Genomic DNA, 13,640 nt, shown 5'->3' on the forward strand with positions numbered 1-13,640 from the left:
TCATGGGTCCCAGATGTCAGGAAAACGATATGAGGAAGCATTTTTTCCATACGCTGACATGGTGGACCCCTACTGTCATCCTCTCCACGTACTTCTGCCGATTCTTGTTGTTTGTTGACCATGTTGACAATGCGAGAGGGCGGCGCCGCGGCGAGTGCACCAAAGCACTGGGAGGTGTCGACGTTAACGATTTAGAAGACGGTGGGGCGGCGATGCGTGCGCTGAGGCGCAGCCAGCCGTGGGAGGTAGAAGCAGGCGGCCCCGTTGGCGCTGGTTTGGTTTTGGCTGCTGGAGGAAGATAGGACTGAAGAAACACGACAGACTGTAAAAGCAGCAGGAATACTTAACAACCTTAACTGAAACCAGCAGGGGCACTTAACAACCAAAGCTAAAAGCAATATGAGTACTTATATAGGTTCAACCGTAGAAAGCACGCCTCGAACAGTGCTACTTTGCCTACAGTTAATCAAGGGTGAGGCCGCCAAGCCCCAGAACAAGGCCCAGGCGCCACCCCGCGCATCCACAACCTTCTGAAAGCGGGTTCATCTCGCAATGTGGTCAATAAACAGGATATTCGCTTTAGAGCCATGGAAAAGCATGAACATAATCTTTTGTCCTATTCTCCAAGATGGACGGGCCTTCATTATTTCAGACCACCCATGAATAAGTATCTTTTCACCTCCAAGGGGAATGGAGTAGGTCGACATAAGCATCATGTTGTGACCAAGCGCAAGTCTGACCCGACAATGGTCAGGCATATGTATAGGAACAATAGAACTGTGCAGTTTCTGTTTCAAGAACATCACAACTGTAAAACTGTGTATTTTAACATAAAAGGATGCTAGCCGACCTGCCTCCACGGAGCTCCCTCGATTTGATGCACTTCTGGCCATTCGATCATAGTCAATCTGGTCTTTTGGCTCTTCTCAGACGTCAGATCTTTACCTACAGTCAATCTGATTTTCACCCGTTGTTAGTTCTCCATGGCCTATGACTGGTGGGCTCGTTGCTCACGTCTATTGGCCAGGTGAGACATTTTGACGTGCGAGCCAATCCTCCCCTCACACGCGGCACACGGTGTGTGGCACCGCACAAACCATACCCCCGATCCATAGGTTTTTCACCCTATCCTCCCCTTTCCTCCCCTTCCCTTCGTCAACACAGCAGCCACACCTCCTCTCCCGTGCTTGCCGCCGCCACAGCCTCGCTGTGCCCGCCACTAGATCTGCGCCCTCGAGGGTGACGGGAGCTGAAGACGATGAGCAACGGCGCGTGGGGTTCGTGTAGGTCCTCGGCTCGTCCGTACCTCACCAGTCCGCCGGGCAAGCAAGGCCGCGGGAGACGAGCACACGAAGGTCAGCGGCAAGTGCTCCAGAGAGGAGAGAAGGCGGCACTCTAGGTGGCGGCGCTGTGCTAGCAAAATCAAGTGGTGGCTGAGGTACACGAGAGCGAGGTGGTGCTGGAACGCATGGGGCAGGTGGTGCTGGAACGCATGGGGGCCAGCAGCAAGTCGCCGCAAGTGCACAACCACTCCGACGAGGTGGTGGTGGCCTACTTGCCCATGGTGAGCCATTGTTCTTTTCTTTGCTCCTCTCTTCTCATGAAAAGGTTTGATGGACGCCGAAGCCGTCTGCTCCATCCGCCAGGATGCTCATAAAGGTAGTTACAGTGAGATTGATGTTCATATTAGCTTCAATGTTGTGACATTTTTATTAGATCTGAGTTGTAATCCACTATTTTTTTAGATTTTACATTTTACTAGCAATGGGTTTCCTGCTTTACTAGCTGTGACATTTTTCATGCCTTTTCTTTTAATATAGTATAGCGTCCATGCTTATGGGTTCAATTGGACAAGCTTTTGTCACCTTCCATCCTGTTTTAAGCTCTGTTGATGAATGCTTTCTACCATGTTAGTGGGAGGTGGAGGAGGCCAACGACTAGGAGAAGGAGCATGGATCATAATCGATGTTATGGATAAAACTGCTAACAAATTGTTGCATCATCATGGACAAGGTGTCAATACTACTAGGTAGGCATAGTGAGTATTCCACTTATTATGTCCACCTTGACACGTTTCATGGATTGTATGAATTATTTTAAATATGTAAACCTACTTTGGTGTATGTCAGTTTTAGGATGGCAACTCGCCTTTTTTTCATGCCTTCTTAACAGTTTTGGTTCTCATGGGGTTTGAGATGTGTAGATCGAGTTCAACGGATCAGTTGCAGGTGAGTATGTAGTATCCTTATCTATTTCATATGCTTGACTCCACTTTCATTTTCCTATGATGTATACATTGGGCTCAGGGCTTTGGCCTGTTCCATCCGAGGTGTATCATGCTTTATCTGAAACTCAAGTATACATTTGGTGTTGTTGGGGCTTCTTTGATTGAGATGCGAAAGAGGGCATATGTGATTTTTTTAGGCCATCTGTCCAGGTAGTGACATTCTAATATGCAAGGAATGTGTTTATTTGATTTTTTTATTCTGACATACACTAAAGTAATCATGACCATCGGTAAAAGGAAGACAGTCAAAACATGATTATATTTTGTCTTGGTATACCTCATTTAGTTGTCATTTGTATATTTCAAGGAAATTATTCAATTCTTAGTTATCTTTCCATTGCTATTTTCCCTACTATGCTTATCGGATGGGTAGATAATCTTATAAGGGGATGCAATGGATTTTTGTATTTTGGATTCTCTGGACTGAATAGGTTATATTTTTAACCCATAAAAATTAATTTGACTCCAATATGATCAACTGTGACTCGGAATATTTTTCCCAATAGTATCGGACAATATTGTAGGCACCCACCCTCCAAAGTATACATTTGCATTATCTTATTTGATTATTGGACTAACTGTCAACAATCATGTATATAGACTTCCCGGAGAAATAAACCAAGATGGGCATTATCTGGTACAGCACAAGGAACCTGCCCTCCTGCTTAGGTTCTGTAGCCATGGCCCTCGAGTTAGCGGAGAATGGTTATGATGAAGACTCTGATTCCAGTTCTCAGGTTTCTCTTGTTCTCCTTCTTCAAATTACATTATCCTCTTTATGATTTAGCTATTCATGTTATCTCAAGAGAGTGCATGCTTTAGATTTAGCAGCCATACATACTGAAAGGGACAGCTTTGGACTCCCTTGCCTTGATTTTCAAAAGTATAATTACCCCATGTAAAGACTACATCCATTTTGGTATATATGTGATACTGCATGTGTAAATTCAGAAAATAGACCTTATGGTCTACCTTCAGTGTTTGCATACTGCATAAATCTGGAGTATCCTTGTGGTCATGTGAGCTTGCTATTATACCTTGCATTTGCATTAAAATGGAGAATTCTGTAGCTAAGATCCTGGTATTTGTTCTTTCTTACATGGGATCTCTATCTTAGCTTGCAACCAATGTCAATTATACTTACTGAAAGATGTTAGGTTTACAAATCTATTTAATGACCAATGGCAAAGCTTTGCCGGAATTATGTTAATCTAAAAGGTGTATCTACATTTTTAAAGTTGTGATTTTGGCCAATTAACACTCCTATTAATCTTTGGTTTCTATCTTTGCTACAGATCCTATGTGCCTGCTTTATTATTCGGCTGCTGTGAGACAGGCCTTGTCGCCACCTCACTTGTCATCGCAATCGTCCCTACCTCACTTCCCTCTGCCCTCGAGGCAAGGGTATGTACCTTACTTAATTCTTCAATGGAAATTCTTTGAATTGATATACAAGCATTTAAAACACTTCATCTATTGGGGAGTTGCTATATTTTCCTATTTTATTGTACCCTGGCAAGGTCATAATCCTGTTGCATAAAGAATGTTTCCATGTTCTAATATTGCATGGTTTGTTTAAACTGTTGTCTGCTCTGCATCAGAAAGAACAAAAAATTCGAGATTGTTTCTTTGTTCTGTATGTTTCCTAAAATCTATTGTTCAGGTTGTTTTTTTCTGTTTTTCTGCAGTCCCTCGATTGCATGCATTCTGTAAGACAATAAGTTTTGGGAACCAGCACAACCCTCTAGGGGTGGCTTATCTCATTATATATAATGGTTGTGTTACAATACGTACATATGTACAGAAGTTATACATAGTCTAACACCCTCCCTCAATCTTAGCCACTTTCTAAAGAACTGAGAAGGGTAAGATTGCGCCTACAAGCCTCAAACTGTGGCAGTGGTAAAGGCTTAGTGAAGATATCTGCAAGTTGATCCTTAGACGAGATAAACTTGATCTGAAGTTGCTTCTGTGATACACGTTCCCGTACAAAGTGATAGTCAACTTCAATGTGTTTCGTTCGGGCATGAAATACTGGATTTGCAGAAAGGTATGTAGCACCGATGTTATCACACCAAAGAATAGGAGGCTGTGGTTGAGACAAACCCAACTCCTGAAGCAAAGACTGCACCCAAATAATCTCTGCAGTAGCATTAGCCACAGCCTTGTACTCAGCTTCAGTACTGCTACGTGACACAGTAGCCTGTTTCCAAGCACTCCAGGCGATCAAATTAGAGCCAAAGAATACTGCATACCCCCCCGTGGAACGCCTGTCATCTGGGCTACCAGCCCAATCTGCATCAGAGAAGGCCGAAAGGACCCGAGAGGAAGTCGGCCGAATATGCATACCAAAAGTCAGGGTGAACTGAACATAACGAAGAATGCGTTTAACAGCAGCCCAATGAGTATCTCTGGGAGCCTGAAGATACTGACAAACCCTGTTAACAGCATAAGAGATATCTGGTCTCGTGATCGTCAAGTACTGAAGTCCACCAACAATGCTTCTGTACTCTGTGGCATCCGCACGAGACAAAAGCTCACCATCAACAGCTGTTATCTTGTCGGTAGACGACATGGGTGTGGTGGTCGGTTTGCACTTCAGCATGCCGGCTTTTTGTAACAACTCCAAGGAGTACTTCTTCTGCGTAAGGACAAGACCAGTAGCACGAGAAGTGACCTCAACTCCAAGAAAGTAGTGAAGCTTCCCAAGATCTTTGACCGCAAAATCAGCACCAAGAGAGCAGACAAGAGCATCAGCAGCATACTGAGAAGAGCTGACAAGGATAATATCATCGACATATACCAAAAGATACATAGTGACTTCTGGCTTCTGTAGAAGAAATAATGAAGTGTCAGCAGTGGACGGCACAAACCCATGAGCACGAAGGGCAGAGGCAAGGCGGGCATGCCAGGCACGAGGAGCTTGCTTCAAACCATATAGTGCTTTGGAAAGACGACAGATATAGTCAGGACGATCAGGATCAGAGAAACTAGGCGGCTGTTTCATATAAACCTCTTCCTCCAAAAATCCATGTAGAAAAGCATTCTGCACATCAAGTTGACGAAGGGACCAACCACGAGAAACAGCAATGGAGAGAAGAAGCCGAATAGTGGTAGGCTTGACGACAGGACTGAAGGTGTCCTCATAGTCAAGACCATGACGCTGCCGAAAACCGCGAGCAACAAGTCGCGCTTTGTAACGCTCAATAGATCCATCCGAATGCTTCTTCACTTTGAATACCCATTTTGAGTCAATAACATTTACCCGTGGTGGTGGAGGAACGAGAGTCCATGTCTTGTTACGAAGGAGAGCATGAAACTCCTGCTCCATAGCCTCTCGCCAATGTGGAATGCGCAGGGCAGCCTGATATGAGCGAGGCTCAGAAGATGGATCCGCAACAGCAGCAGCCAATCAAGCAGCCAACCAAGCAACCGTACCATCCGTACGTTCCTTAGGTTTGAAAATGCCACTGCGACTGCGTGTATGTGGTCGAGACACAGGAACCACCGAGGTCGACGGAGCAGCCTGCAACGGGCTGGAGGACGGCGACATTGACGAGTCAGCCGGTGACGAGGAGCCAGGCACGGTAGCCTCGGACTCAGTCGGCGAAGAAGGCCGGCCCACCGGCGAAACCGGCAGAGCAGACGAAGCAGCTGGCGACTCCGGCATCCCAGACCGGGCCGATGGCGAGCTCGGCATAGTGGGCCGTGGCGCGGCCGGTGTCGCGGGCCGATCCGCTGATGAAGGCGACGTGAGGACCCGAGCCGCGGGCGAAGACGGCGTGACGGGCCGAGCCACGGGCGACTCGGCGACCGCTGGCGAAAAAGGCCGAGCCGCTGGAGACTCGGCGATCACTGGCGTAGCAGACCGAACAGTGGAGATGCTCGGCGCGACGGGCTTGTCGGGTGACCATGCATGGGCACGCGAATCGATGCCATGCAACAGAGGGCGATCGACATGCGCACCAGAAGACGACGATGATGATGGTGAATCCTCCAACAGCTCCAAACGAGCTCCACGTCCGGTTCCTGCACCATGGTTAGGTAACAGCAAAGGAGAGTATGCAACATCATCAAATTGGTCAGAAGCAACAGAGGATGAATGCAGGGATGGTGGTTCGACAGTGGACACAGGAAGGTTGGCAAAGGGAAAAACATGCTCATCAAACACGACGTCCCGAGATATATAGACACGATTAGTGGGAACATGAAGACATTTGTAACCTTTATGAAGAGAGCTATAGCCAAGGAAAACACACTTCTTAGAACGAAACTCAAGCTTGCGCTTGTTATATGGACGAAGATGCGGCCAGCAAGCACACCCAAATACCTTGAGAAAGGTATAATCAGGTTTTTCATTAAGGAGAACCTCAATGGGAGTCTTCATGTTTAAAACACGAGTAGGAGTACGATTGATGAGAAAGCATGCAGTGGTGAAAGCATCACTCCAAAACCGAAACGGAACAGATGCATGGGCCAAAAGAGTAAGACCAGCTTCAACAATATGACGATGCTTACGTTCGACTGAACCATTCTGCTGATGTGTATGTGGACATGCTAAACGATGAGCTATCCCAAGCGACTGAAAGAAGGAGTTGAGGTTGCGATACTCGCCCCCCCAGTCCGACTGGACATGAACAATTTTGTGCTTGAGAAGACGTTCAACATGTTTTTGAAACTGAACAAAAATATCAAACACATCAGATTTGCGTTTAATAAGGTAAAGCCAGGTAAAGCGACTATAAGCATCAACGAAACTGATATAGTAATTATGACCACTGACAGAAGTCTGAGCAGGACCCCATACATCTGAAAACACAAGTTCTAACGGATGTTTCACCTCACGACTGGACTCCGAAAAAGGAAGTTGATGACTCTTCCCCTGGTGACAAGCATCACACACTGCTACATCTTTATTACTAGACAAACTAGGAAGCTCATGACGACGCAAAATATGACGGACAATAGGTGTGGTCGGGTGACCAAGACGAGCATGCCACTGTGACGGAGAGACCCGAACTCCACTGAAAACGCGAGCGACACCAGGATGCTCCAGACGGTAGAGGCCCTGGCACAACCGCCCACTAAGAAGAATGTCCCTCGTGCCCCGATCCTTAATAAAAAGATCAAAAGGGTGAAATTCACAAAGCACATTATTATCACGTGTGAGTTTAGGAACTGAAAGAAGATTGCGGGTCACAGATGGAACGCGAAGAACATTGCGAAGCTGAAGACTCCTATTGGCATGTCTAGTGAGAAGAGATGCTTGACCAATATGAGAGATGTGCATACCTGCTCCATTGGCGGTGTGGATCTTGTCGGAGCCATGATAGAGTTCACGAGTGTGAAGCTTCCCCAGCTCGCTGGTCAGATGCTCTGTCGCCCCAGAGTCCATGTACCAGTGTGGATCGATGGAGTAGGACTGAGTGTGTCCCTGGTGCTTCTGCGGCGCGGGACGATCAGCCATGGCGACCTGACGGGCATTGTTGCGTGTATCTTTGCCGTCATTGCCAAGACCAAGGAAGCTTCGCTGGAAGCGCTTATGACACTTGGAGGCCCAGTGCCCATCGCGGCCACAAAGCTGACACACACGTGGACCGCCAGCCCCCGATAAGGTCGCAGTAGGTGGGGGGGCCGAGGCGGGCGACGGTGGCAGCCCCAAGGGAGACCGGGGTGATGAAGAAGAGCGGCCACCCTTGGTGGCGACGTTGGCCGAGAGAGAGCCAGTGCCCCTGGTGCGGCGAGTCTCGACCCGTTGCTCAGTGAGAAGAAGCCGAGAGAAAACCTCGTGTGCCAACATGGGTGTCGAGTTACCCCGCTCGTTGATGATCTCGACTAAGGCATCATACTCCTCATCAAGACCATTGACAATAAACGAGTTGAACTCGGAGTCGGTGAGGGGCTGTCCAATGGAGGCCAATGTGTCGGCAAGGCCCTTGACCTTGTTGTAGAACTCAGTGGCCGTGGAGTCAAGCTTCTGACACTCTCCAAGCTGACGACGGAGTGCAGAGACACGAGCCTGGGACTGCGCTGCAAAGGTGCGCTCAAGGATGGTCCAGGCCTCATGAGACGTCTTCGCGAAGACAACAAGGCCGGCAACTGTCGGCGAGAGCGACCCCTGGATGGAGGAGAGGTTCGCCTGGTCCTGCCCCGTCCAGACGCGATGGGCCGGATTGTAGACCGGACCGTGCACGCTGTCTACCAGCGCGGGTGGGCAGGGAAGCGATCCGTCGACGTAGCCTAGCAGGTAGTGACTCCCCAAGAGCGGGAGAACCTGCGCACGCCAGAAGATGTAGTTGTCTGCGGAGAGCTTGATGGTGATGAGATGACCGAAGTGAAACGGCGGCGGCGAAGACGATCCCATCGAGGAGGCTGCCTGGGGTGCAAACACCATGGAGGCAGCCGGAGGCACCGAAGCCGATGCGGGAGGAGGCGGGACCGCAGCCAGGGCGGGCGCCGCAAAGCTCGCGGCCGGTGCGGACGCCGCAAGGCCCGCGGCCGGGGCGGACGCCGCCAACCCCGCCAGCGGGGCGGTGTGATCCGCTCGCGGCAGGAGCGGCGGGACGACGCCTGCGGAATCCGCAGCGGACGGCGGCGCCGCGGTGTGGACCACGAGGTCACGCCCGAGCGAGGGCGCCGGCGGCGTGGAGAAGACGGAGCCGATGCTCCTTGTCCCGATCGGAGCCGGAACGGAGACGGCATCGAGCGGGAGGTTGAGCAGAGCCGCAAGAGAGGCCGGGAGGAAGCCCGCAGCAGTGGAACCGGTGGTGGCGGCGCTCGACATGGCGGCGGCGCGATCGGTGGCGCGGCGGCGGCGGTGAAGGCGGCGGCGGCTGCGGCGGCGGTGCGGGTATTAGGGTTTAGAAGCGGAAGCGATCGTAACCTAGTGTGATACCATGTAAGACAATAAGTTTTGGGAACCAGCACAACCCTATAGGGGTGGCTTATCTCATTATATATAATGGTTGTGTTACAATACGTACATAGGTACAAAAGTTATACATAGTCTAACATATTCTTGCCTATTGGATGTTGGTCAATTTGGTCTTCTGCTTCGTTTCAGCCGCTGGATCTTTGCTGTTCCTTTTCACTGCACGGTAAGCTCGCATTGACCAATGACTGGTGGGCTCTCGCAGTGTACTGGTTGGCTGGGTCAACCGTTACAAGGTGCGTGTACGCCCTCTCCCTGCATGCCGCGTGCGTGTCGCGTCATTTGCAGGAGAGCCTGCGGCAGCCGCGCATGGTTTCCTTTCTTGCGTGCGCGCCTGTTTCTTTCGCTGAAGGTGGGCTCTGTTTTGGTCTGGTCCCATTTGTTTGTCATTCATGCGTGGTGCGTTGCGTCTCGTCTGCATCTGGAGAGAGAGGCAGGGCTGACCAATGCATGTGCGCGTGAGGCCTGGCAGATGCATCGTGTGCGACTTGTGCGTGCCTCACCTTCGTCTGCAGTTGCAGAGAGGATGGGCTGGCAAAATATCTCGCGAGCCTGGCCGCCTCCAATTTCTCTTCCCGCTCTCTAATCTCTCTTGATCTACTACCGCCGCCACCACCGCCTCCTCTTGGTTTCTGATACTTCCACTCCGACGAAGATCACCGTGCCGCTGGTTCTTAGATCCCGGGAGAAGGGGAACAGTAGCCGCGCCAGGCGGCATGCCTCGTCCGAGCCGCATGGTGGCCAACACATCGGCGGTTTCATGGCCGATTCTGGGCGGCACCTCGTCAGTGTCGTGGATGGCTTCGGCAGCGCCTTGGCATTCCAGAGGGGCGAAGTGGGACGGCCAGCATGCGTGGGGCACAAAGGTCACGAGTAGGAGGGAGATGCGCTGGAGGTGATGGAGGAGGAAGTCGGAGGCGGCATCAGCGTCCATGGCGACGCCACCCCGGGAACCCTCCTACACACCTTGGCATGGCTCGTCCGTGCCACATGGTGGCCGAGATGCTGGTACCTCCTCTCTCTGGCTTCTCTCTTATTTGCCCCTTTGTCTCGGGGATGAGGGCGTCGGTGCATCATCATGAGTGGATCAAGAGCAGACCGTAGCAGCAAGAGCAAGGATCTGGTGGTGGTTCATGGTTTGTCTTTACCTCCTCTCTCTCTATATACTTGATTCTTTTTGTCCATCAAGAACCATGAAATTGTAAGTTAATATTCTTTTTAATATTTTTGCAGATATTGTACTGCATTACTAAATGTTCTAGGGTTGGAGAGAGCTTAGGTAAGTGCTCAGGTTCTATGTGGATAACAATAACAAAAAAATAGAAATCCAAATCTCTAAAAAACTGACGGAATCATGTATATATATATTTTCTAGAATGTACTCTTTCTGATTCCTATTATAAGATGTTTCGTTTGTATGCTATTTTTTTCCTTTTGTAATTTGTTTTCTTTCTTTGGTGCTGCTTGAAGTGATATTTTGATATTCAGTTTTTTTTTTTGAAATTACAAGTCAGACGCTTTATTTTTTAGTATACATATTAACTGATGCACAACTGAATGCCATTTTATCCTGTTTGGCATAATGATGGTAGTGATTTGAAGCCAACCCAGAACTATTAGTGATTCTGACAAGTGGTGCTCTAATATTCAGTTGTTTTCTGAAATTAAATTTAGTTAGTTTTGAGTTTGAGTAAAAAAATAGTACAAAAAAGTGGTGTTCTAATATATTTTTGTGTTAGGAAATTAGAAGTTATTTCTTTTTAGTTGAAGCCCATCCAAGTAGCATTTTATTGTTTCTGTAGGTCTACCCAGTAATGTGAGTCAGTGTATTGATTTGCCAATTCTTAATCAGTATATAAAAATTCTTGAGCTGATGTGATGCCTGCAATGCTTTTTTGTCTCCGCTATTTTCTTCCTTTAGTGTACAAACTGTTTTATTCCGAGTTTCTGGCTTCTGTGTGCATAGTAGGTTCAGAATCAATTTGTAAAAACACAAACTTTGCCATGTTTTCTCGCCATCATCCACCTCCTGGTCCTTGTTCGTAACCCCACTGTACTTCCAGAGAAATACAACTTATTTATTAGGTTTCTCAGTATCTCAAATATGTAGTATAGCTGCTAATGCTTCTTCGTTTTGTTGTATCATTTCTGCATATGTAATTTTAATTGTCTGAGAGGGGGAAGAGGAGAAACGGCTGCGTCGGACGGTGCTCGTCATGATGTGCCTGTGAGTACCCTCCCCCTACCTTAGTTGTTGTTCTCCTTGTTTACCCCATGATGGCTGCTCCGCGCGGATCTGCGCCTCCGTCCATCGCAGGGATAGGAGGGCTAGAGCAGTCACCGTCGAGCAGGGAGGCAGCTGGAGTTGTCCGTTATTGAGGAAAGAATGGCAGCTCGAGGAGACTTGAGGCAGCGGTGGCGGGGAGTGTGTGTGTGTGTGTGTGTGTGTGTGTGTGTGTGTGTTCAGAACAGATGTGTTTTCAGAACTTATTACTTTTGATACACTGCCCCTTTATGTTGAGCAGATGCGGATCATATTTAGAGAGATTAAGATACTCAAGACCAAGGTTTGCTCCACATAAAATTTTATTTCTCTAATGAGATTTCTTGAACTTGTAGAAAGATGAGCACAACAATTCCCTTCACAAGTGTCTTTTTGTGCCAATGTTTTGCAGGAATGCATACTGAAGGCTGCCAATGATACCCTTCAACAAAGGGTACTATACTCTAACCTGGATTCATTTTAAAGAAACAACACTATTTGAGATGTTACCTTTTGATTTTAGGATAGCAGAACAGTTTAAGCATTTAGACTTGACCAAAGCATGGTAGAAAGTAAATCATCCATAGGAGTGGTAGAAAATCTTATTGCCAGTCTTCTATATTTTATAGCCATGGACGTGCCAGTAAAAGGTAGTTTTGCATATGATTCAGGGATGCAAGTGGGTCAGGCCATCCACCCACCATAGCAACATTTTTAAAGTAGGCCAGCATTATTATTAATGTCTAAATATGTTTCCAATCATTCTATATATTATTTGAAGGTATGCTCATGATGAGGTTTCTTCATTCTATCTTCTGTAGCAATAGTTTCCCTCTTTTGTTCTTCCAAAAACAAGCAACTATGTTTGGGCATAATCTGTATACAGTCAAATCACACTTTAATTTTGCGTGTCTCAGATTTGAGTCTAACCTGCAACATATCCAGTGAGTCTAATTGTATTGTTTTTTCTAATTTCATCTGTTGACTACTTTGACGCTTCAGAGTTTATCCCATGAGTGCATCTGCAACAATTTGGTATCTGGTTTTTATTTCATTTCCTTACAATTCACAGTAAGCCTTCTTGAATAAATCATGGTGTGACCTAATATTGTGGTCGCTGGTCAATTATAGCGGCACAATTCAAGGATGAGACGCAAACTTGGTTTCAAGCTTGACAAGCTTGTGATGCTCATGCATAGCAGATGTTTGTATTGTAATCAAGTTATGTTATGCGTCCAGTCGGTAGCCACTCCTAAATTATCAAATTATGCTACGTGTTTACAATTGTTGATTATTACGGTCTTTAGTTGTCACTTACTGAACTTGGAGTCTTTCTAAAATTTGCTTATAGCTGCGGCTATTAAATTTTAATGCAATCTTATAATGTTCCGTACTCTTAGTTTTCCGGAATGCTTTTAAAGATGTGAGAGTGCAACTTAATATAATTTGAAGTTAATTGTACATTACTATTTTTTTGCAGCCCTAACAAATAAATGGAAGAATCTATTGGGTGGTACTCTCACTGCTTAGCAAAGAGAATGAAGGGTCAACATTTACGGTCATGCTGCCCACGCTTCAGAAAAAAAGGCAAAAATGTTTTACGGCTCAAGCATGGGAAGTATAGACCAAAGAATGTGGTTTACAGTTTCCCTATTTTGTTGGATCAACTAATGTGTTGATTTGTTACTTCATGTCAGTGATGTTTGTAATCAAGAATCAGGAAAGCATACCAGTATATTGCAATTCCAAAACTTAGAAATATGAGAAGGATGCCCAAACCTACAGATTTGTAATTAACATTTTGCACTACATGTTGCCACTGGGTCATTTTGCCATGTGATGTTCTTATACAAATATGTTGTTTTCTCAATCTCAGATCTCTCAGCGTAATAACCATATTTTCAACTAAAAAATGCTTTCCTAACTGGTCTATACATGTTATACAAATATGTTTTTTTTCAAGCTCAAATTTCTCAGCTTGATAAACATATTTTCAATATAGCATGTTTTGATACATGGGCTTTCTACTACAATATGTCTTTGCAAAATGAAACTATTTTCATCGACAACATGTCTGGGTCTCTGCGCCATTTGGCACAACGGGTCAACTAGTAAGCAATAGTTTATGAACAACATATATAACAGAAAACAGCTCGTAC

The 13,640-nt window shown here is 46.9% G+C and overlaps 1 long non-coding RNA gene across 12 annotated transcripts; it reads left to right on the forward strand.

The window, feature by feature from the left end:
* The first annotated feature begins 1,077 nt into the window (after positions 1-1,077).
* LOC123109617 (uncharacterized) lies at positions 1,078-13,292 on the forward strand. Of its 12 annotated transcripts, XR_006452890.1 has the most exons (9): positions 1,082-1,564; positions 1,915-2,029; positions 2,173-2,228; positions 2,888-3,024; positions 3,583-3,691; positions 9,351-10,354; positions 10,452-11,785; positions 11,894-11,935; positions 12,962-13,292. It is a non-coding gene; the product is annotated as an uncharacterized lncRNA (long non-coding RNA). The 12 variants fall into 12 exon arrangements; XR_006452920.1 differs by having other exon boundaries at positions 1,078-1,659; positions 2,130-3,024; XR_006452914.1 differs by having other exon boundaries at positions 1,079-1,659; positions 2,173-3,024.
* Positions 13,293-13,640: the final 348 nt, after the last annotated feature.

This window comes from Triticum aestivum, chromosome 1B (genome assembly GCF_018294505.1).
Source record: "Triticum aestivum cultivar Chinese Spring chromosome 1B, IWGSC CS RefSeq v2.1, whole genome shotgun sequence".
Classification (NCBI taxonomy): domain Eukaryota; kingdom Viridiplantae; phylum Streptophyta; class Magnoliopsida; order Poales; family Poaceae; genus Triticum; species Triticum aestivum.